The sequence below is a fragment of the Monodelphis domestica genome, chromosome X, assembly GCF_027887165.1.
Source record: "Monodelphis domestica isolate mMonDom1 chromosome X, mMonDom1.pri, whole genome shotgun sequence".
Lineage (NCBI taxonomy): Eukaryota > Metazoa > Chordata > Mammalia > Didelphimorphia > Didelphidae > Monodelphis > Monodelphis domestica.
In genome coordinates, this window is record NC_077235.1 from 69,581,079 (window position 1) to 69,604,444 (window position 23,366).

The window sequence follows — 23,366 nt, forward strand, 5'->3', positions numbered from 1 at the left end:
ACCCAAATTCCATTCCTGTCTGACCCCGCAAACCCCCACATTTGGGGATCAGAAACATGCAGAATTGTAAAGTACCTTTGGGTGCATCTAGTCCAATTGTGGGCATTTGATAGGTGAGTGAACAGGCCCAGAGAGGAGAATGGCATCTCCCATGGGGGTAAAAGGCAGGGTGGGCTTCAGCTTTCAGGGGTCAGACTCCAAAGCTATGACCTCTTTCCCTGCTTTGTGATGAGAACCTTAGAGAAGGGGAGGACAGAGTCAAGCCTGGCTCTAGGTCATCAGTCAGTCAGTCAGTGTTTATGAGTCTGCAATGTCCCAGCCACTCTTCTTGGCACTGCGGGTAAATGGATGAAAAGGGAGCAAACCTGTGTTCCAGGAGTTTGCAATTCTACTGCAGGCAGATGTGGCCACAAATAAGTAAATCTAGGATCTATGCAAAGTGTTTCTGGAGATGGGGGTGGGGTGGGGAGGCAGCACTGACAGCTGGGAATATTGAGAAAGTCTTCTGAGGAAGCTGGTCTTTGAACTGAGCATTAAAGAGAGCCATGGATTCCAAGAAATGAGGAAGGAGAGCATTCTGGGTACAGGGGCCGGCCAAGACACCTTCCCAACTCCCCTTTGCCTCTCCTGCCCCCAAGAACAAGGCATGTATTTTGCCCAGTCATGTAATACAGAAGGGGACTGAAAACATTTTCTCTTCTGACTGGCACCTGCTCTTCCCTAGAGACCCTCAAGGTTGCCCTTTCCACACCCCCACAGTGCAACCCTCTTTCACCCCTTGATTATTAACATTTCATATCATATAAAAGATATCATACATACATATCATTTCATGTAATCATGTGTACATACACATCACATCATCATAAATCATCATATACATCATATCATCATAATCAGCTGACTTCCCCACCCTCATTCTCAGTATATTCCTTATATCATCTCTACTACTAAGAGTAATTTTTGAGAATTGTAAGTATCCTCTTTCCATGTCGACATATAAACATTTTGATCTTAATGAGTGCCTCAAATTTTCTTTCTTTTTTACCTTTTTAGACTTCTCTTAGGTCTTGTTTTTAAAATTCAGATTTTTCTTTATGTCTGGATTATTCCTCAGGAATGCTTGGAAATCTTCTATCTTATTGAATGTCCATTTTTTCCTATGAAAGAATATACTCAGTTTTGATGGGTAGGTGACTCTGGGTTGTAAACCCAGATCTTTTGCCTTCCTGAATATCATATTTCATGCCTTTCAATCCTTTAATGTAGAAGCTTCTAGGTCCAGTGTGATCCTGTTTGCAGCTCCATAGTTCTACTTGGTTTGGGGAATCTTGAATTTATCATTTACTTCTTGGAAGTTGTCATTTGAGGATTTCTTTCTGGTGGTGATCTGGGAATTTGTTCATTTTCCAATTTATTTTCTTGTTGGAGGATATTCAGACAGTTTTCATTGAAAATTTTCTGTATTATGAAGTCCAAGATGTTTTCTTGATCATGACTTTCATGTAATCCAATAATTCTCAAATTGTTTCTTCTTTATCTCATTTCCAGGTTATTTATTTTTTCAATAAGATATTTGATGTTTTCCTCTTTTTTCATTCTTTTATTTTGCTTCATTGCTTCATGATTTCTCATGAAATCATTAGTTTCTAGATGTCAATTCTGATTTTTAAGGACTGATCTTCCTCTCAGCTTTTGGTTCTCATTTTTCAGTTGCCCCATTTCTTCTTCTTGCATTGCTTTCATTTCTCTTCCCCAGTTTCCTTCTGCTCCTCTTAATTGATTTTTGAAGTCTTTTTTGAACTCATCCAGAATTCTGTCCAATGCACATTTTTCTTTTAGACTCGTGTGTTTGCTTTCCTATCCTGGTCTCCTTCTGTGTCTGTACCTGGCTCATTGACTCCATAAAATGTCTTTATATTTAGGTTCTTTTTTTATTGTTGTTTACTCATTTTCCTACCTTTTTGTAGGTAGGCTCTGTTTTCTATGGGATTAGGTTACCCTTTTAAACTGCAGTCCTTCCTTGATACCTCTCTTAGCTTATTTTGGGGGATTCTGTCAGTATTAGTTCTTCAAAGGTGGCTCCTCCCACTGCTGATTCAATTAACCCTTGAAATGCTGATAGCTTATTGACTTGTCTCAGACTTGGTCATGAGCTTTTGGTCTCATTCTGAACTGGATCAGCTCAAATTCTAACCCCAGGCTTAGGCACATTTTCTGGTCTTATTGTCCAATTGATCCCATCAGGGACATAGTTGATTGCTTTGTCCTGGAACTCTTCCCTGAGCCCCTGGCAGAGAAATCTGGATGCCTTTTTGTACTATCAGCCACCCAAAACTGTGATCCATATCCTCACCATGGGCACAGACTGGGACTTGTGGCTTCCTATGAGCCCACACAAATTAGGCCATTACAGCACAGATTGTCCTAGGCTGGGATTCCAGAATTCACCACAGGTTTGAAACTTCAAGGAGTGTGGGTTAGTTTGGACCTCTATGTGCCCAAACTTTCACAGGGTCTGAATATTGCCTTAGGCTTAGATTTTCAATCTGGAACTGCAGATGTGGGGTGGGGTGTGTGGCTTGCTCTTGCTTTGTTCTTCACTCCTTGCTATAGTCTTCCTGACTGTGCTCTCCTCTCACCCCAGTGCTCCAGATGGAAGGACAAAAGATCAAGAATATAAAGGGAATTAATATCAAATATATAGAAAGTAGGTGGCATAGCAATATCACATCTTCAAATCTACTATAGAAGTAAATATAGAAATGATCAGATGCTGGCTAGAAAATCAAATAGAGGATAAGTGGAGTAGATTAGATACATAAAACATGGTAGAAAATGACCATAGTAATCACCTTTCAAACAACTAAAAAATCCCAACTTTTAAGATAACCCCAGGGTTGCCTGTAACAGTCCCTTCCACCAGATTCAACCTCAATTCTCATAAAATTCACTCATTCAACAAACATTGAGGGGGCTGGTAAGATGGAGTAGGTGTGAAATGGCTTCCTGAAATACTTCCTAGTTCAGCTGGGGCCTCATGAATAAGCTAGCAAACAATGACAAAGCAGTAGGAAATGACAGAATGTCTCTACTGGTATTTCTGTCAGTATATCTTTTTATTTTCCTTTCTCTGTCTCTATCTCTGTATCTCCCTCTTTCTCTTTCTCTATTTCTGTCTTTATATTTCTGCTTTTTTGTTCTTCTCTCAGTCTCTGTATTTTTTATCTCTCCATCTTCCGAATCTCTCTCTCCCCATCTCTGGCTCTATTTCTTTATCTCTCTATTTACCTCTCTGTCTACTGCCTTTATATGTCTTCACCTGCTTCTGCCTTTATCTCTCACCCTCTTCCGAATATATCTCATCCTATCTCTGCCTCTATTTACCTTTCTGTCTCTATCTCAGTCTTTCTCTCGCTTTATCATTCTCTGGCTGCCTGTCTTTATGTTTCTCATTTCATCTATCATTTCCTTTCTTCCTATCTTTCTCCATCTCTCTGTTTTTGTCTGTCTCTTTCTGTATCTGGCTTTCTGTATCTGTTTCTGTTTCTTTTTCCAACTCTCTCCCTCTCTTCTGTCACTATCTGTGTCTCAGTCTTTTTGTCTATTTCCCTCTGCATTGTTTTCTCTCTGTGTCCCTTTATCTTCTTCAGTTTCTGTGTTTCTATATTTCTGTCTCCATCTCTCTATATCTCTTGGTCTATCTCTAATGGTATTTCTGTCTTTCTCTGCCTCTATAACTTTTTACTTAAATTCATTTCTCTCTATGTCTCATTCTGAAATTCTCCATTTTTATGTCTCAATCTCGCTGCTTCTCTCTCCTTTCTATTTCGTTGTCTGGCTTCATATTTCTCCATTTTTTCCTCCTCTCTGTCTATGTCCCTATGTCTCCATCTCTCTCTCTCATTGTCTCTCTTCATCTCTGTCTTTTTCTAACTCAGTTACCTTTTATTTTTCCCCCTCCTTCCCTCTTTATCTCTTTCTAAGGCTCTCTTTTTATATCTCTCTACTTCTCTTTGTCGTTAATTCTTTGTCCGTCTATGTCTGTCTGTCTGTCCCTCACTAGGAGCTGGCCTTCTTGTAAGTTTATTCTCTCACCATGGCTGTAACAATGGGTTCAATTCCCATACCTGGCCTTCTCATCCAGTAATTTGACACCAGACAGCTCATCCCTCCATTTATGGGTCAGACCCTAATGACTGTGTTCTGGCCACTTCTCTCACCTTTGCCTTGGATGGTTTGGTGGGGGTACAAAGTCAGTGGGTGACAAATACCAGTAACAGGGAATGAAGAACATCAGATAGAGTAGAAGCAGGCTAGTTTTGATCAAAGACTGCCTAATGTCTTTTCTCTTGCTCAGCATCTTCTCTCCTTGGGCTAAAAGATGATGATTGCTGAATTCTGGCTTTAACTATATATTTACCAACTCAAAACAACCTGGAAGGATGAGACTTCTGATCTGGAAGGGGCCATCAGAGCTCTAACCCCCTCAATTCATGAATTGAGAACCTGAATTTAGGAAACAGGGGGAGATCCTTTGGTAGCTGAAGTTCCCTGTGACTTGGGTCACACATACATGCGAACTGATCTTTGGGAGAAAATTCTCATATCCTCAGTTTCTTTGGGTGGATTTGGGTTTCTTTGGTTTAATCTGGTATTTTAAGTGAGTTTGTGTCATTAGAATTGTGAACCCCAGCACTCTCTCTCCCAACATCCCACTTTTGTTCTCATATTACATCCTTAGGTTTTGGAGATAAAGTTTGTGTGTAACCCAAACCCCTCTTTCTCTTCTCCCATGAACCATGCTGGAAAAGCTGGCTTTATTCAGGCTTTTACTTTTGTCCTTTTCTTCCTTCTGCTTCAAGCGATTATTAATAAATCTCATGAAATATAATGCTTGGAGTTAATAGATATTAATTTCAATTACAATATCAAGGTTTTCCTGTGTGACCTTGGGCTAGTCACTGCCCCCCACCATTGGGATTTGGGGCAGTCTATTCCTCTAAAAGCTGAGTGGAGGCTCAGTGTGCCTGTTTCCCCCAGAAGGCCTCCCCTCTTGCTCCCTCCCCAACCTTCTCAATGAGTGCTAAGGAGGACAATGACCAGGACAGTCACTTTGCTGTAGACACAGCTCCACCAAGGCAAAGTCCAACTCTCGCCTTCCCCTGCCTCCAAGTTCTCTTTTGGCTGGCTCTGCTCTGCCCTGAGCTTCAGGAAGGCGGAGTTAAGCCCAGCTTCTGTGAGGTCACTACCTTTCTCATGGAACATTCCCTGGTTGCTATGACAATGGGGCCCAAACAAACCACATTCTCAGCCAGGTGAGGCTGGCCACACTTGGTACTGCACTCTCCAAAGAGGACATTGGGTAAGTGAGTGAATTAACCCCTCTCCCTGCCATCTCCTTGACCACAGAGAGAATCTAGTGTCCTCTTTGTCACCAGGGCTCCCCTCATCCCTGGTCTTCCAGCACAGGCTTGCCTTCAACACGCTGGATGTACCCTTGCTCACCCTGTGATCCACTCCATCTCTGCCTCACCAAATCCTCTATGGAGTCCCAGGTCAAAGGTCACCTCCTCCAGGAAGCCCTCCCTAACTCCTACCCCTTGTCCATCAGGAATAATCCTATCCCCTGGACTATCAAATCAGATGGTGGCATCCTCCCAGTGGAAAGGGAGCTCCAAGGCCATCTTCCCTTATTTCAAAGAGGAAAAAACTGGGGCCCCAAAGGGGAAGAGCCTTCGGATGTGGCCTCCAGGCAGGAAGGGGAAGTCCTCAAACAGTCAGATGGAAACAGCTCTTTAGAATGTCATGTTCCTAAAAGCTGAAATCAGAATCTGGGCCCTGCTAAGTACTACACTTTCTCACCTGACCCTTTGAGTGTCTCCTTCAGGGAGGACCCTTAAGAAAGGATTGGGGGGGGTGGTACAGGCATCCAGACCCCGAGACAGGAGGTTCTGTGTTCAAATATGGCTTCAGATGCTTCCTAGACAAGTCAGTTATAACCTCCATCACTTATTCCTTACCTCTCTTCTGCCTTGGAACTGCTCCACAGTATTGATTCTAAGACAGAAGGGAAGGGCTTCAAAGAAAGAAAAGGAAAAAAGGAGTTGACTGGCACATGGGACAGGGAGGAGCTGCTGAAAGATGTTTCTCCCTTCTTTCCTAGGCGGGGAAGAAGTTCTGGAGACTCGAAGGATTGGGGCCCAGCCGGCCATTGAAGCTACTGCCAGAACAGGAGCCAGGAGCCACACGTGAGTCTTTGATGGGATATGGTTGTGGGAACAATTACACAGGAGAGATGCTGGGAGGAATCCAGAAGACAAGAGGGGAGCCTACCAGGCCAGGCAGAAGACAGAGAACCTGAGGCTGTGGGGAGAGAGGGCAGTGTCCTTGTTAGCCCTGAATGAAGGATGGGCAGATGACTCAGGGAGGACCATTCTCCTGTGAGGTGCCCAACTTGCTCTGGCTTCTATAGCCCCAACTCCACCCCAGGTCTTCACACCTCTTGCACTGTCTCAAGGTGGGCCGTATTTGAGGAATACAGGAAGTGCATCTTGGCTGGTGCAAGGAGAATCCCCTGAGGAGACCAGGGAGATCAGAAGGAGCAAATGGGTGGAAGCCAGATTTTGAAAGGCCTGAAAGAGTTTGGACTTTCTCCACAACCTGGGTGTCCTGAGTTTGGGCTCTGATGTACCTGGGTCTTTCCATTTGGGGGTTTCTATCAGGAAGTGACTGCTTTGTCTTTCCACTTTGCCTTCTGGTTCAAACAGATCTGAAGAGTTTTATTTTAGGAATAGGATATCAAGACTTGAACCCTCTCATTTTTCCCTCTCTCTCTCGGACTGGGCTTGGAGTCAGGCAGACCAGAATGCAAATCTGGTCTGAAACATTAGTAAGCCTCAGTTTCCTAATCTATGAAATAGTGCTAATAAGAGTGTCTATGTCCAGATAACATCTATAAGGAATTTAGCATTGTGCTTTACAGAAGAAACATAAAGGCTATGGAATGAGGGTTAGGTGATTTGCCCAAGTTCATCTAGTTAGGAAGCATCTGAGGTTGGATTTAAATGAAGGACCTCCAGTCTCCAGATCTGGTGCTCTATGCACTGAACCACCCAGGTGTCCTAACTGTTCACCCCCACTGGATTTGTCTGGGGTTGTACCATTGGGGAAACCAAACTATCACCTTCTAGAAGGCAGGAACTTTTGTTCATCCTCATTTTTTCAGTCTATTTTTATTAATTTATTTATTATGTATTCTAACTTTTCTAGTTGACACAGTGTATCAATGATTGTAATCTATATATTTTTTTCTTTAAATATTTAAATTTATGTATTTGTTTTAATTTAAGTTAATTTATTTAGTCAATTTAGAACATTATTCCTTGGTTACAAGAAATATATTATTTCCCTCCCTCAACCCCTCCCCCATCCTACCCACAACCAACGCAAAATTTCATTGGGTATCACATGGGTCCTTGATGGAAACCTATTTCCATGTTGTTGGTGTTTGCATTCAGATATTCATTTAGAGTCTACATCCTCAACCACATCCCTTAGACCTATGTATTCAAGCAGTTGTTTTTTGTTCTGTGTTTCTACTCCCACAGTTTAAAACAAATCAAGGCTTAGAAAAATTCACAAAATGTAAAATCAATAATTATAATTATATCAAATTAAAAAGTTTTTGTACAAACAAAACCAATTTAACCAACATTTGAAGGGAAGTTGGGAAAACTAATTGGGAAAGACTCTTCATAACAAAAACATCAGACAAAGGTCTAATTACTAAAATTTATAAAGAGCTAAATCAATTGTATGAAAAAATCAACCAGTCTCCAAGTGATAAATGGGCAAGGGACATGAACAGGCAGTTTTCAGTTAAAGAAATCAAAACTATTAATAATCACATTAAAAAGTGTTCTAAATCTCTTATAATCAGAGACATGCAAATCAAAACAATTCTGAGGTACCACATCACACCTTGCAGATTGGCTAACATGACAGCAAAGGAAAGTAATGAATGCTGGAGGGGATGCGGCAACGTCAGGACATTAATGCATTACTGGTGGAGTTGTGAATTGATCCAACCATTCTGGAGGGCAATTTAGAACTATTGCCAAAGGGTGCTAAAAGTCTGCTTGCCCTTTGATCCAGCCATAGCACTGCTGGGTTTGTAACCCAAAGAGATTATAAGGAAAAAGACTTGTACAAGAATATTCATAGCTGCAATCTTTGTGGTGGCAAAAAATTGGAAAATGAGGGGATGCCCTTAAATTGGGGAATGGCTGAACACATTGTGGCATATGTTGGTGATGGAATACTATTGTGCTCAAATGAATAATATAGTGGAGGGATTCCATGGGAACTGGAGTGACCTCCAGGAATTGATGCAGAGTGAAAGGACCAAAACCTGGAGGACATCGTACACAGAGACTTATATACTGTCTAACAGAATGTAATGGACTTCTCCATTAGTGGCAGTGCAGTGATCCTGAACAACCTGGGGGGATCTATGGGAAAGAACACTATCCACATTCAGAAGAAAAACTGTGGGAGTAGAAACATCGAAGAAAAACCTTTGTATGACTACATTGGTTGAGTGGAAAATGCCTGGGGATGTAGACTCTAAATGAACATTCCAGTGCAAACATCAACAACATGGAAATAGGTTCTGATCAAGGACACACATAATACCCAGTGGAATAGCATGTCGGCTGTAGGAATCGTAGGGGTAGGGGAGGGAGGGATAGAATATGATTCTTGTTACCAAGGTATAATGTTCTAAATTGACTAAATAAATTTAAAAAAAAGATAAATATGATATATGCCCTGGTGAAGAGAATTTTCCAACCATGACTGGAGAAAAGCTAGAGAATAAAGATGGAAAGCTGTTTTCTGATGAATCTCTTTACAACTTTATCTGAAAAATGTATTTTTCAAAAGGTATTTTACTTGGCATCTTAAGAGAAACTGAATGATGAGGGACTATTTTTATAAGTAAGTAGAAATCTTCTGATGAAAATTTATGGCTGCTCTGGCTATGACATTTCTTATCACAAAATATTATAACTATTTATTTTGGTTGTCATAAAATGAATTTGTTAATAAGTTTTATGTTTAACCATTGCAATATTTAGCCATGAAATTAAGGGGTTTACTATGTAGAAGAATATAAGTAATTATCATTGGCAAAACAAATTAAAAATGCTTGTAATTTTCCTTAATTTTAAAACCTCTCACACACACCCCTTTGGGGAGGTTAAGATGCTAGGGATTTAAAAAAACTGTTTTCATTCATCTTTAACTACTTAACAATCATAATCATGCTTAAATAGCTTAGACTTTTTACTTCTATTAACTATTAGTTTGTATGAAAAAATAATGTTGCAACTGAGTCAGCTAGTGTAAAGTCTGTAGATAAAAATTATTGTTAAAATAATTTTCTTGATTTGGCTGAGTTCTAGCCTAACTAAATAAGTTTTGCATACACATTTCAATTTCCTGAGTATCTATTTATTGTCAGTAAGGATTACATTTACCATTAAACTTAAGCCTAATATTTAGGTGATTTCATTTGCCTTCCTAGTCACAAAGGTTTACTTCTTATCTCATTGTTTTCTGCCTTGAGGCTTCAAAATGTATAAACTTTACTAGTACTGGGGAGCAATTCAGTGTTCTATCTGAACCTTGAATATTAAAAATGGTGCTTAGAATCTACTATTTATATGGAAGGCTTCCCCCCTTATTGGCACTGCTGTTTGCCAGGGTTTCCTCATGACCTGGGACCACTTCCTCCTTTAAAATCTTTAGGAAAAAAGAAACTTCTTTAATGTGCTATCTCATTTGAAATGACTAAAAACTTCTATCTGTCTTCATGATTCCCATATGGGTGTTTCTCAACACCCACGTCAGGGAGGGGATTGTATTTTCATGAAAATTCAAGATTTAAAATTTTTTGTTCAAGGAAGATCTTAAAGGAAAGAAGCTTAATAACTCCTAAAATCAAGAGAGGTGCAGCCTCAATGTCCACGCCATTTATTGTCTGTCTACAGGAAGAATGTAATTACAAGAAGTCAGTGCACTCTTGGGATATGTTATTCTTTTTTAGGGTAATAGATTTTCAATTATACACCTTTCTAAGACTTCCTTCATTATATGATTACAGAAAATTTGCCATCATAGGAGAAATGTGGTAAGTAACTTAAAATGAAGGAGAAAAGCTTCCAGAATATGGATTGTTTCTTTCTGACTCCTTGAAGTATTTTCTCCTTGGCTTGGGGGCTATTACATTCCTGGAAGTTGTCAGTTAAGGATTTCTTTCTGGAGGTAATCTGTGAATTTGTTCATTTTCGAGGATCTCTGGGCAATTTTTTAAAAATAATTTCTCATAGTGTGATGTCTAAGCTTTTTTCTTGATCATGGCTTTCAAGTAGTCCAATAAAGTCTCAAATTGTCTTCCCTGGATCTATTTTCCAGGTCAGTTGTTTATTCAATAAGATATTTCATGTCTTCCTGTTTTCTTCATTCTTTTGATTCAGCTTGATTGTTTCTCGATTTCTCATGGAAATCATTAGTTTCGGGTTGCTCAATTCTGACTTTTATGGCCTGGTTTTCTTGTCAGTTTTTGGTTCTCCTTTTTCATTTGCCCCATTTCTTCTTCTTGCATTGCTTTTATTTCTCTCCCTCACTTTCCTTCTGCCTCTCTTAATTGGTTTTTCAAGTCTTTTTTAGAAAGCTTTTCCAGAATTTTGTCCAATGCATATTTTTCCTTTTAGACCATGTGCCTTTGCTTTGCTTTCAATATCTCCTTCTTTGTCTGTACCTGGCTCTTTGACTCCATAAAAATTCTTTAGAGTTAGGTGCATTTTGTTTTGTTGTTTGCTCATTTCCCCTAACTTTTTGTAGGTAGGCTCTGTTTTCTGGGAGATTAGGTTACCCTCTTAAACTTCAGTCCTTCCTTGATACTGCTCTTATCTTATTTTGGGGGGTTCTGTCAGTATTAGTTCTTCAAATGTGGTATGATGGTCTGAGGGCTGGGAGCTCTGAAGGTCTCCTCTCACAGCTGATTCAATTAACCCTTGAGATGCTGATAGCTTAACAACTTGCCTCAGGTTTGGGCATAAGCTTTTAGTTTCACTTTGAACTTGATCAGGTCAGGGGCTGCTCAAATTCTAGCCCCAGGCATAGGTCCATTTTTGGATCTCATTGTCTACTTGACCCAATCAGGTACACAGTTCATTGCTCTGTCCTGGAGCTCTGCCCTGAGCTCCTGGCAGAAAGATTTGGAACCCTCTTTGTACTATCAGTCCCCTCAAATTGTGATCCATGTCCTCACAATGGACCCAGAGTGGGACTCCTGGCTTCCTCTGAGCCCACACAGATTAGACCACTTCAGCACAGACTGCTGTGGGCTAGGATTCCAGAATTCACCACAGGTATGAAACTTCAAGGGCTGTGGGTTGGCTTGGACCTCTATGTGCCCAGTCAAACTTTCACAGGGTCTGAATATTGCCTTAGGCTTAGATTTTCAATCTGGAACTGCAGATGTGGGGTGGGGTTGTCTGGCTTGCTCTTGACTTGCTCTTTACTGCTTGCTATAGTCTTCCCGACTGTGCTCTCCTCTCACCCCAGTGCCCCAGATGGAAGGACAAAAGGTCAAGAATATTCAGAGAATCAATGAGAAAATATAGAAGGTGGGTGGCCTAGCAGTATCATATCTCAACCAACTCTACTACAGAGGTAAACATAGAAATAATCAGGTATTGGCTAAGAAATCAAATGGAGGATGAGTGGAAGAGATTGGATACATAAAACACAATAGGAAATGACTGTAGTAATCAACTTTCAAAAAACTAAAAAATCCCAACTTTTGTGATAAGACCAGGGTTGGCTGTAATGGCCACTTCAACCACATTAGATCTCCATTCTCTTGCATAAAATTCAGAAGTACAACAAACAGTGAGGGGGGTTAGTGGGATGGAGTGGCTTCCTGAATTACTTCTTGGTTCAGCTGGGGGGGTCATGAATAAGCTAGGAAAGCAAGACAAAGGGATTGGGAATGACAGTGTGTCTCTACTGGTATATCTGTCTCTATAACTTTTCATCTCTCTCTCTCTCTCTGTTTCCCTCCTTCCATCTTTCAATCTCATTCTGCCACTTTCTTTATCTCTCCCTCTCCCTTTCTCTATTCCCCTTTCTATTTTTCTATCTCTGTCCTTATATTGCTGCCTTTTTATTCTTCCCTCAGTCTCTGTATTTTTTGTCTCTCCATCTTTCTTCCTTATCTCTCCCTATCTCTATTTCTTTATCTCTTCCTTTACATCCCTGTCTTTGTATCTCTTCATCTGTCTCTGCCTTTCTCTTTGTTTCTCTCTCCCTCTTCCTAATATCTCTCTTCACATCTCTGTCTCTCTTTATCTCTCTGTCTCAATCTGTCTTTGTGTCTCTTTTATTTGTTCTTGTCTTCCTGTCGTTATTTTTCTCTCTTTATCTTTAACTCCCTTTGTTCTTATCTTTCTCCCTTGCTCTGTTTGTCTCTTTCTGTCTCTGTCTCTGTTTCTCTCTCCACCTCTCTCCCTCTTTCTCCTTCTCTTCTGTCACTATCTCTGTCTCTCAGTCTCTTTGTCTATCTCCCTCTGCCTTTCTTTCTCTTGGTCCCTCTTTGTCTTTTTCAGGATCTATATTTCACTATTTCTGTCTCTGTCTCTAAATAGTATTTCTATCTATCTCTATCTCTGTTTCTCGATCTTTTTACTTCAGTTCATCTCTCATGTTTAGTCTCCCTCTGACTTTCTCTATTTTTCTGTCTCTATCTCTCTGCTTCTCTTCTTCCTATTTCTCTGTCTTTCTATTTATCCATTTTTTCCTCATCCCCATCTCTCTATTTCCCTTTGTCTCTATCTCACTCTCATTGTCTTTCTTCATCCCTGTCTTTTTCTACCTTTTACATTTTATTTCTCCCTCTCCTTCCCTCTTTCTCTTTCTGAACCACCTCCACTCACTCTCTCCTCTCCTGGCTTCCTTGTAAGGTGAGTCTCTCACCATGGATGTAATGATGGGTTCAACCCCGATACCTGGCCTTCTCATCCAGGAATTTGACACCAGTCAGCTCATCCCTCCTTTTATGGGTCAGACCCTAATGACTGTGTTCTGGCCACTTCTCTCATCTTTGCCTTGGATGGTTTGGTGGGGGTACAAAGTCCGTGGGTGACAAATGCCAGTAACAGGGAATGAAGAACATCAGGTAGAGTAGAAGCAGGCTACTTTTGATCAGAGACTGCCTCTTGTCTTTTGCTGAGTTTCCTCTCTCCTTGCACTAAAAAGAGATGATTGCTGAATTCTAGTTTTAACTGTATATTTACCCAACTCAAAACACCCTGGAAGGATGAGACTTCTGAACTGAAAGGGGCCATCAGAGCTCTAACCCCTTCAGTTCATGAGTAGAGAACCTGAATTTTGGAAAGAGGGGGAGATCCCTTGGTAACTGAAGTTCCCTGTGACTTGGGTCACACATACATGCGAACTGATCTTTGGGTGGAAAATTCTCATATCCTCAGTTTCTTTGGGTGGGTTTGGATTTCTTTGGTTTAGTCTGACATTTTAAGTGAATTTGTGTCATTAGAATTGTGAACACCAGAGTTCAGACCTCTGAATACCCTTCCTAACTGATCACAAACTGAATGCTCCCAGGGGACTGAAAAACAAACTTAACAACAAGACAGAAGCAAGGAACCCTACTGCTGGACCTAATTCAAAAGGTAAGCCCACCCGCTCCTAAAAGCTGGAATCTGAGAGCACTTGGGTTTACGGGGAAGGCAGAAGGAATGTTCCAGGTCCCATACCCACTCCCACCCAGAGCTCTGAGATTCCAGCAGCAGCGGGAACTTCTGGGTGGGCAAAATTGCTGTTCTGCAGGGCGTACCTTGCAAGCAGGGCAGTGTCACATTCAGAGCGTCCAGCACACAGCAGGGAAGGAGCTAGAGAGGGAGCATAGACCTGGTAGCCTGGCCAGAGCTGTGGAGATACTCCATATTTGATCTAGCCTTCCAGGAAGTTTTGGACTCAGAGTACACCCAGCCCAACTAAGCTGAACGTAATCCCATCAAAAGTCTCCAGAACTCAGGGAAGCCCAGGCTCTACGCCAATCCTTATTGACTGCTGGAATTTAATCCAATCAATACCTTCCAGAGGACAGGGAAGCTTAAACCCCGACAAACCTCCACCACAGACTACACCTAGAGATCTCCTGTTAAAGCTCCAAGAGGGCGAAACTGACAGAAGCTCTCAAAACCAAAAAAATGAGAGGAACAAGAGCACAGACAAATATGGGGAGTAAAGAAGGGGTGAATTTGAGCAAACAACAGAAAAAGAAGAATGAAACTACAATAGACAGCTTCTACTCAGCAAATGGAACAAAGGGGGAGAGATCAGCAAATGATAAATCAGAAATCCCAGCAAATTGGACACAGGCTGTGGAAGAACTCAAAACACAATTAAGAGTGGCTGAAGACAATTGGGAAAAGAACTTAAAAATTAAGATAAGTCATCTGGAAATAGAGGCACTTGAACTAAAATGAGAAAACAGTGTCCTGAAAGTAAAAATCTACCAGTTGGAAAATGAGGCAAAGGAGAAGAAAGACAAGGTAAAGAGGATGAAAGACAACCTTCAAAGAAAAATCAGACCAGTATGAAAAGGATGACCAAAAAGCAAGGGATGAAATCTATTCTTTAAGAACCAGAATAGAACAACTGGAATTAAGTGACCTCACAAGGCAGCAGGACACTATAAAACAAAACAAAAAGAATTAAAAAAATTGAGGAAAATATGAAGCATCTCATTCACAAAACAGACGATTTAGAAAATCATTTGAGAAGAGACAATTTCAGAATCCCTGGTCTACCAGAAGACCATGACAAAAGAAAAAGCCTGGACATAATACTACAGGAAATTATTCAGGAAAACTGCCCCGATATCCTAGAAAAAGAGGGTAAAGTGGAGATTGAAAGTATTCAAAGATCACCTCCTGTATTTAATCCCCAACTGACAACACCCAGGAATGTTATAGCCAAATTCAAAAACTATCACACCAAAGAGAAGATATTACAAGCTGCCAAGAAGAAGCCATTCAGATACCATGGAAACACAGTGAGGATAACGCAGGATCTGGCAGCAGCATCCACACTGAAGGACCGAAAGGCATGGAATATGATATTCTAGAAAGCAAGGGAACTAGGTCTGCAACCAAGAATCAAGTACCCATCAAAAGTGACTATATTCTTACAGGGGAAAGTATGGTCATTCAACACAATAGAAGAATTCCAAGCATTCATAAAGAAAAGACCAGACCTGAACAGAAAATTTGATGTCCAAGCACAGAACTCAAGAGAATCATCAAAAGGTAATTAAAAAAAAGGGAGGGGGGAAGAAATACACGTAGAGGGAACAGTGACAAACTGTATAGGATGAAATGACAAGACATAAATAGGTATATAGATATATGCATGCATAAATATATATACATGTGTGTATGTATGTATAGATAGATAAATAGATACAACCAGACCTAAAAAAGAGGTTAATACTAAAAGAAATGAGAAAGGAAACAAATGGGGGTAAATTTATATGTCAAAAAGAACCTCATGGTGGGAGGGGGGAGAACATCGATACACTGGATGGGTGAAGAGGTTGGAGATAGGAAATATTCAACTCTTACTTGCTTTGAAACTTACCCAATGAGGGAAGAACAATCCAGTCCAATGGGGCAGAGAATAGATTTGCACCCTATAGGGGAATAGAAGGGTAAAAAATGGACTGGTCGGGAGGGAAGCGGGCAATTTTTAAAAGACTACAGTGGAAAATAAGGGAGGGAATAAGAAGGAAGGAGCATAGAAAGGGAAGTAAAATAAGGCTGGGAACTAGGGGGACTGATTATAAACAAACATTGGTGTAGAAGGAAATAGTGAAAGAAGAAAAGGCAGGACCAGGAGTAGAAATCAAAATGCTGGAAAAGACAGGGCTAGTAATCATAACTCTGAATGTGAATGGAATGAACTCACCCATAAAACGCAAGCGAATAGCAGAGTGGATTAGAATCCAAAACCCTACCTTATGCTGTCTGCAAGAAACCAAATGAGGAAAGTAGATATGCATAGGGTGAAAGTAAGAAGATGGAGCCAAATCTGTTGGTCATCAACTGATGAAAAGAAGGCAGGAGTCACAATCATGATATCTGACAATTCAAAGTAAAAATAAATCTAGTTAAAAGAGATAGGGAAGGTAATTACATCCTGATAAAAGGCAGTATAGGCAAGGAAGAAATATCTGTACTTAATATGCATGCACCAAATGGCATAGCATCCAAATTTCTAAAGGCAAATCTAGAGGAGCTCATGGATGAAATAGATAGAAAAACTATGCTAGTGGGAGCTCTGAACCTTCCTCTATGCGAACTAGATAAATGAAATCTTAGAAAAATTAGAGTTAGTAGACATGTGGAGAAAAATATATAGGGACAAAAAGGAATACACCTTCTTTTCAGTGGCACCAGGTGCATTCACAAAAATTGACCATATATTAGGGCACAAAAACATTGCAAACAAGTGCAAAAGGGTAGACATAATAAATGCAACCTTCTTAGACCGCAATGCAATGAAAATAATAATTAGTGAGGGTACATGGAGAGATAAATCAAAAATTAATTGGATATTAAACAATATGATTCTCCAAAACTGGTTAAAGAACAAATCGTAGAAACAATAATTTCATTGAAGAAAATGACAATGGTGAACATCCTTTCAAAACCTATGGGATGCAGCCAAAGCAGTACTCGGGGAAATTTATGTCCTTGAGTACATATATAAACAAATTAAGAAGGGCAGAGGTCAATGAATTGGGCATGCAAATTAAAAAACTAGAAAGTTAACAAATTAATAATCCTCAGATGAAGATTAAATTAGAGATCCTAAAAATCAAAGGAGAAATCAATAAAATTGAAAAAAACTATTGATTTAATTAATAAGACTAGAAGCTGGTACTTTGAAAAAACAAATAGAATAGACAAAGTACTAGTCAGTCTAATTTTAAAAAATGAAAGAAAAAAACCAAATTGGCAGTATCCAAGATAAAAAGGGAGACCTTCCCTCTAATGAAGAGGAAATTAAGGCAATCATTAAAAACTACTATGCCCAATTATATGGGAACAAATCTGGCAATCTAGGTTAAATGGATAAATACTTACAAAAATATAAATTGCCTAGACTAAAAGAGGAAGAAATAAAACTATCTAAACAACCCCATATCAGAAAAAGAAGTTGAACAAGTCATCAAAGAACTCCCTGAGAAAAAATCCCCAAGTCCAGATGGATTCACAAATGAATTCTATCAAACATTCAAAGAACATCTAATCACAATATTATACAAAGTATTTGACAGAATAAGCCAAGAAGGGGTTCTAACAAATTCTTTTTATGACACAAACATGGTACTCATCCCGAAGCCAGGCAGGTTAAAAATAGAGGAAGAAAAGTATAGGCCAATCTCCCTAATGAACATATATGCAAAAGTCTTAAATAGGATACTTGCAAAAAGACTCCAGAAAGTCATCATAAGGGTTATCCACCATGATCAGGTAGGATTCATATCAGGAATACACGGATGGTTCAATGTTAGGAAAACCATTGACATAATTGACCATATTAACAAGCAAACCAACAAAAATCACATGATTATCTCAATAGATTCAGAAAAAGCCTTTTTATCTATTTATCTATTTAGTACCATACCCATGGAACTCCCAAAAATTTTCTTTACTGATTTGGAAAAAAACATTACAAAGTTCATTTGGCAGTTCTCAGATAAATAAATCAGAACCGAGTCTCAAGGTCCCTGCCTCAAAGCATACTCAGTTCAACCCAGAGAAAGTTAATTTTATCAGGAGCCCTTGGAGCTCAGGGAAGCTGCGGCCCCTCCTCCCTCAGAGTGCTGGCTCTCCTGGCCAGCTAAGGCAAAGAAACAAACACCCCAAGGAATGGGCCGAGCCAGGCTCAGAGAATGGAAGTAAGGCAACAGAGAAGCATAGGGAGGGAACTGAGGAGGGCAGTAACAGGGAAACATCAACAGTTCCTGGCTTCCCCGGGAAGACAGAACAACAACTGCATAGAATGGACAATCTGCCTAGGGCTATAACCTCTGAACACCAGACAGAGATAAGAAAAGCTAGTCGTCCCCACTCAGATAGATGGCAAACTCCACAGAAGCACAAAACCCCCAAATTATAAGAAAAATTAGAAGAAGGGGGAGACTTTGGACACATTTTATGGAGCAAAAATACAAAATACAGAGGAGATAGAAGAGGAAATACAAGCAAATGCACCAAAACCTTCCAAAGGAAATGGAAACTCTCCACAAACCCATGAAGAATTTGAATCGGAAAGGATCAAAAAGATGGAAGCCTTCTGGGAGGAAAAGTGGGAAATAATGCAAAAGAAATTCACACATCTACAAAACCAGTTTGACCAAACTGAAAAGGAAAACCAGGCTTAAAAGGTCAGAATTAGGCAAATTGAAGACAATGAGCAGGTAAAAGAACAAGAATCAATAAAGCAAAGCCAAAACATCAAGAAATTAGAAGAGAACATAAAATATCTCACTGACAAGGTGACAGACTTGGAAAATAGAGGAAGAAGAGATAATTTAAGAATAATTGGACTTCCAGAAAAGCCAGAAATAAAAAGCAAACTCGACATCGTAATACAAGATATAATCAAAGAAAATTGCCCAGAGATTCTAGAACAAGGGGGCAATACAGCCACTGACAGAGCTCACAGAACACTCTCTACACTAAACCCCCAAAACACAACTCCCAGGAATGTAATTGCCAAATTCCAAAGCTCTCAAACAAAAGAAAAAATCCTGCAGGAAGCCAGAAAAAGACAATTAAGATATAAAGGAATGCCAATCAGGGTCACACAAGACTTTGCAAGTTCTACTCTGAATGACCGTAAGGCACGGAACATGATTTTCAGAAAGGCAAGAGAGCTGGGTCTTCAACCAAGAATCAGCTATCCAGCAAAACTGACTATATACTTCCAAGGGAAAGTATGGGCATTCAACAAAATAGAAGATTTCCAACTGTTTTGCAAAGAAAAGACCAGAGCTCTGTGGAAAGTTAGATATCGAAAAACAAAGAGCATGGAATACCTGAAAAGGTAAATATGAAGGAAAGGGAAAAGGAGAAAAATGTTATCTTTTTCTTTTATTCAAACTCTCTTCTATAAGGACTACATTTATATCAATCTATATATACTAACATGTGGGGAAAATGTAATGTGTAAATAGGGGGAAAAGAAAGACTAAATAGAATAATCTTTCTCACACAAAGATTCACACGGGAAAGGGAGGGGAAGAAAACTCCTATAAGAAGGAGAGGAAGTGAGTTTTTACTTAAACCTTACTCTCAGGGAAATCAACTCTGAGAGGGAAGAACATCCAGATCCTTTGGGATCATGAATTCTATCTTACCCAACAAGGGAAGGGATGAGGGAAAGCCAAGGGGGGAGGGAGGAGGGAACACAAAAAAGGGAGGGAAGAAGAGGGGGTAGGGGGGAACAAAAACGGAGGGACTAGAAAGGGAAACATATCAAGGGAGGGGACAAGGGGGACTGATTTAAAGTAAATCACTGGGCTAAAAGGTAGAGCTGAAGAAGAAAGGTTAGAATTAGGGAAGGATATCAAAATGCCAGGGAGTCCACCAGTGACAGTCATAACTTTGAACGTGAATGGGATGAACCCACCCATAAAACGTAGACAAATAGCAGAATGGATTAGAATCCAAAATCCTACCATATGTTGTCTTCAAGAAACACACATGAGGCGGGTTGACACCCACAAGGTCAGAATTAAAGGATGGAGTAAGACCTTCTGGGCCTCAACTGATAGAAAGAAGGCAGGAGTGGTAATCATGATATCTGATAAAGCCAAAGCAAAAATAAACCTGATCAAAAGGGACACGGAAGATAATTATATTTTGTTAAAAGGGACTTTAGACAATGAGGAAATATAATTAATCAACATGTATACACCAAATAATATAGCACCCAAATTTCTAATGGAGAAACTAGGAGAATTGATGGAAGAAATAGACAGTAAAACCATATTAGTGGGAGACTTAAATCAACCATTATCAAATTTAGATAAATCAAAAAATAAATAAGAAAGAGGTAAAAGAAGTGAATGAAATCTTAGAAAAATTAGAATTAATAGACATATGGAGAAAAATAAATAGGGATAAAAAGGAATACACCTTCTCAGCACCACATGGCACATTCACAAAAATTGACCATACATTAGGTCAAAGAAACATAGCACACAAATGCATAAAAGCAGAAATAATGAATGCAGTCTTCTCAGATCACAAGGCAATACCACAAGTTCTACCAAACTCCTTTTATGACACAAACATGGTACTGATTCCAAAACCAGAGAGGTCAAAAACAGAGAAAGAAACCTATAGACCAATCTCCTGTGACAAGGAAGTTACTTTAAAAGACTGATATATAATGCCAAGGAATTCAGCTATGTAATTCCTTAATGAAAACTCAAGTCAGCAGTCAACCTTTTATGGAGTTTAATTACAAACAGGAGGAAGAAAGGAATTAGAGAGAGAGAGGGGGGGGGGGGATAGGGCTTAAATACCCCCTCTGTTTAGGCTGGGCCAAAAGGTCCAAGCCCTTATATAGCTGAGGCAAAGAAAAGAGATCAGTCCCTATCACTCACGTGACCAAAATGGAGAAACAGTCTCAGGGGCCTCCACCTCCAGCTTCCTTCAGAGCAAGCTTCTCAGAGCACAACCTCTCAGAGCAAAACCTCTCCAATCACCTCCCAGTCCTCAGACCCCTCTATCTTTAAGGAGACCATCTCAGTTCACTCCCCTCAGTTCTCACATCTACCAATCACTGTCCATGTCTTCCCTGTTCCAATGGTGGCTCTAGCTTAACCCAGGACCACCCAGAGGTCTGTGGCTTTGCACATGCCTGTTGAAGGTCATATTCTCAAATAATTGAATCTTGATCCTTTGCTGCAGCCCTTCCTAAATCCTGTTACCCTGAGCAGGGTGGAGATTGGAAGTTCCAAGACGTGGTTCTGTCATTCCAAGTATCTCTACTGTATAAATTCTAAAATCAATCATGACTCAAAGAACTTCCTGTTCTATGCTTAAGCATAGGTCGAAGCCCTTTCCATTGTTTAGCAAAAGGTTTCTGTCCTAAAGTAATCTTAAGTAGGGAGGAGAAAGACCCTCCCATGCCAAGGGGGGGTTCACATTCCAATAGACTATCAGTAGGAAATTTTTCAAGTATGAAATTTCCCAATGGTGAAATTTCCAACATTTATAAGTCTAAGAAATTTTAAGGTTTACACTCCCTAATGAATACAGATGCAAAAATCTTAAATAGGATACTAGCAAAAAGATTCCAGCGAATGCTCAGAAGGGTCATCCACCATGATCAAGTAGGATTTATACCAGGGATGCAGGGCTGGTTCAATATTAGGAAAACCATTTACATAATTGACCACATCAACAAGCAAACCAACAAGAACCAAATGATTATCTCAATAGACGCAGAAAAAGCCTTTGATAAAATACAACACCCATTCCTATTAAAAACACCACAAAGCATAGGAATAGAAGGGTCATTCATAAAAATAATAAACAGTATATATCTAAAACCATCAGCTAATATCATCTGCAATGGGGATAAACTAGATGCATTCCCAATAAGATCAGGAGTGAAACAAGGATGCCCATTATCACCTCTACTATTTGACATTGTACTAGAAACACTAGCAGTAGCAATTAGAGAAGAAAAAGAAATTGAAGGCATCAAAATAGGCAAGGAGGAGACCAAGTTATCACTCTTTGCAGATGACATGATGGTCTACTTAAAGAATCCTAGAGATTCAACCAAAAAGCTAATTGAAATAATCAACAACTTTAGCAAAGTTGCAGGATACAAAATAAACCCACATAAGTCATCAGCATTTCTATATATCTCCAACACAGTTCAGCAACAAAAACTAGAAAGAGAAATCTCATTCAAAATTACCTTAGACAAAATAAAATACCTAGGAATCTATCTCCCGAGACAAACACAGGAACTATACGAACACAACTACAAAACACTCTCCACACAACTAAAACTAGACTTGAGCAATTGGAAAAACATTAACTGCTCATGGATAGGAAGAGCCAATATAATAAAAATGACCATCCTACCCAAACTTATTTATCTATTTAGTGCCATACCCATGGAACTCCCAAAACATTTCTTTACTGATTTAGAAAAAAACCATAACAAAATTCATCTGGAATAACAAAAGATCAAGGATATCCAGGGAAATAATGAAAAAAAAAACACATATGATGGGGGCCTTGCAGTCCCACACCTTAAATTTTTTACAAAGCAGCAGTCATCAAAACAATTTGGTACTGGCTAAGAGACAGAAAGGAAGATCAGTGGAATAGACAGGGGGAAATTGACCTCAGCAAGACAGTATATGATAAACCCAAGATCCCAGCTTTTGGGACAAAAATCCACTATTCGATAAAAACTGCTGGGAAAACTGGAAGACAGTGTGGGAGAGATTAGGTTTGGATCAACACCTCACACCCTACACCAAGATAAATTCAAAATGGGTGAATGACTTAAACATAAAGAAGGAAACCGTAAGTAAATTGGGTAAATACAGAATAGTATACATGTCAAACCTTTGGGAGGGCAAAGACTTTAAAACCAAACAAGACATAGAAAGAATCACAAAATGTCAAATAAATAATTTTGACTACATCAAATTAAAAAGCTTTAGTACAAACGAAACCAATGTAACTAAAATCAGAAGGAAAACAACAAATTTGGAAAAAATCTTCATAGAAACCTCTGACAAAGGTTTAATTATTCAAATTTATAAAGAGCTAAATCAATTGTACAAAAAAAATCAAGCCATTCTCCAATTGATAAATGGGCAAGGGACATGGATAGTTTTGATTTCTTTATCTGAAAACTGCCTATTAATAAGCACATGAAGAAGTGTTCTAAATCTCTTATAATCAGAGAGATGCAAATCAAAACAACTCTGAGGTATCACCTCACACCTAGCAGATTGGCCAACATGACAGCAAAGGAGAGTAATTAATGAATGCTGGAGGGGATGTGGCAAACTCGGGACATTAATTCATTGCTGATGGAGTTGTGAACTGATCCAACCATTCTGGAGGGCAATTTGGAACTATGCCCAAAGGGCGACAAAAGAATATCTACCCTTTGATCCAGCCATAGCAGTGCTGGGTCTGTACCCCAAAGAGATAATG

At 39.6% G+C, this 23,366-nt stretch overlaps 1 protein-coding gene across 1 annotated transcript in view; it reads left to right on the forward strand.

Annotated features, from left to right (window-relative positions):
* The window catches only part of LOC100010323 (RNA-binding protein 47-like), a 108,328-nt gene that overhangs the window by 21,878 nt on the left and 63,084 nt on the right, over window positions 1-23,366 (forward strand). Inside the window, exon 2 of the mRNA XM_056809650.1 lies at window positions 6,167-6,251. The gene's annotated coding sequence lies outside the window, so the exon portion shown is untranslated. The remainder of the gene's footprint in view (window positions 1-6,166; window positions 6,252-23,366) is intronic.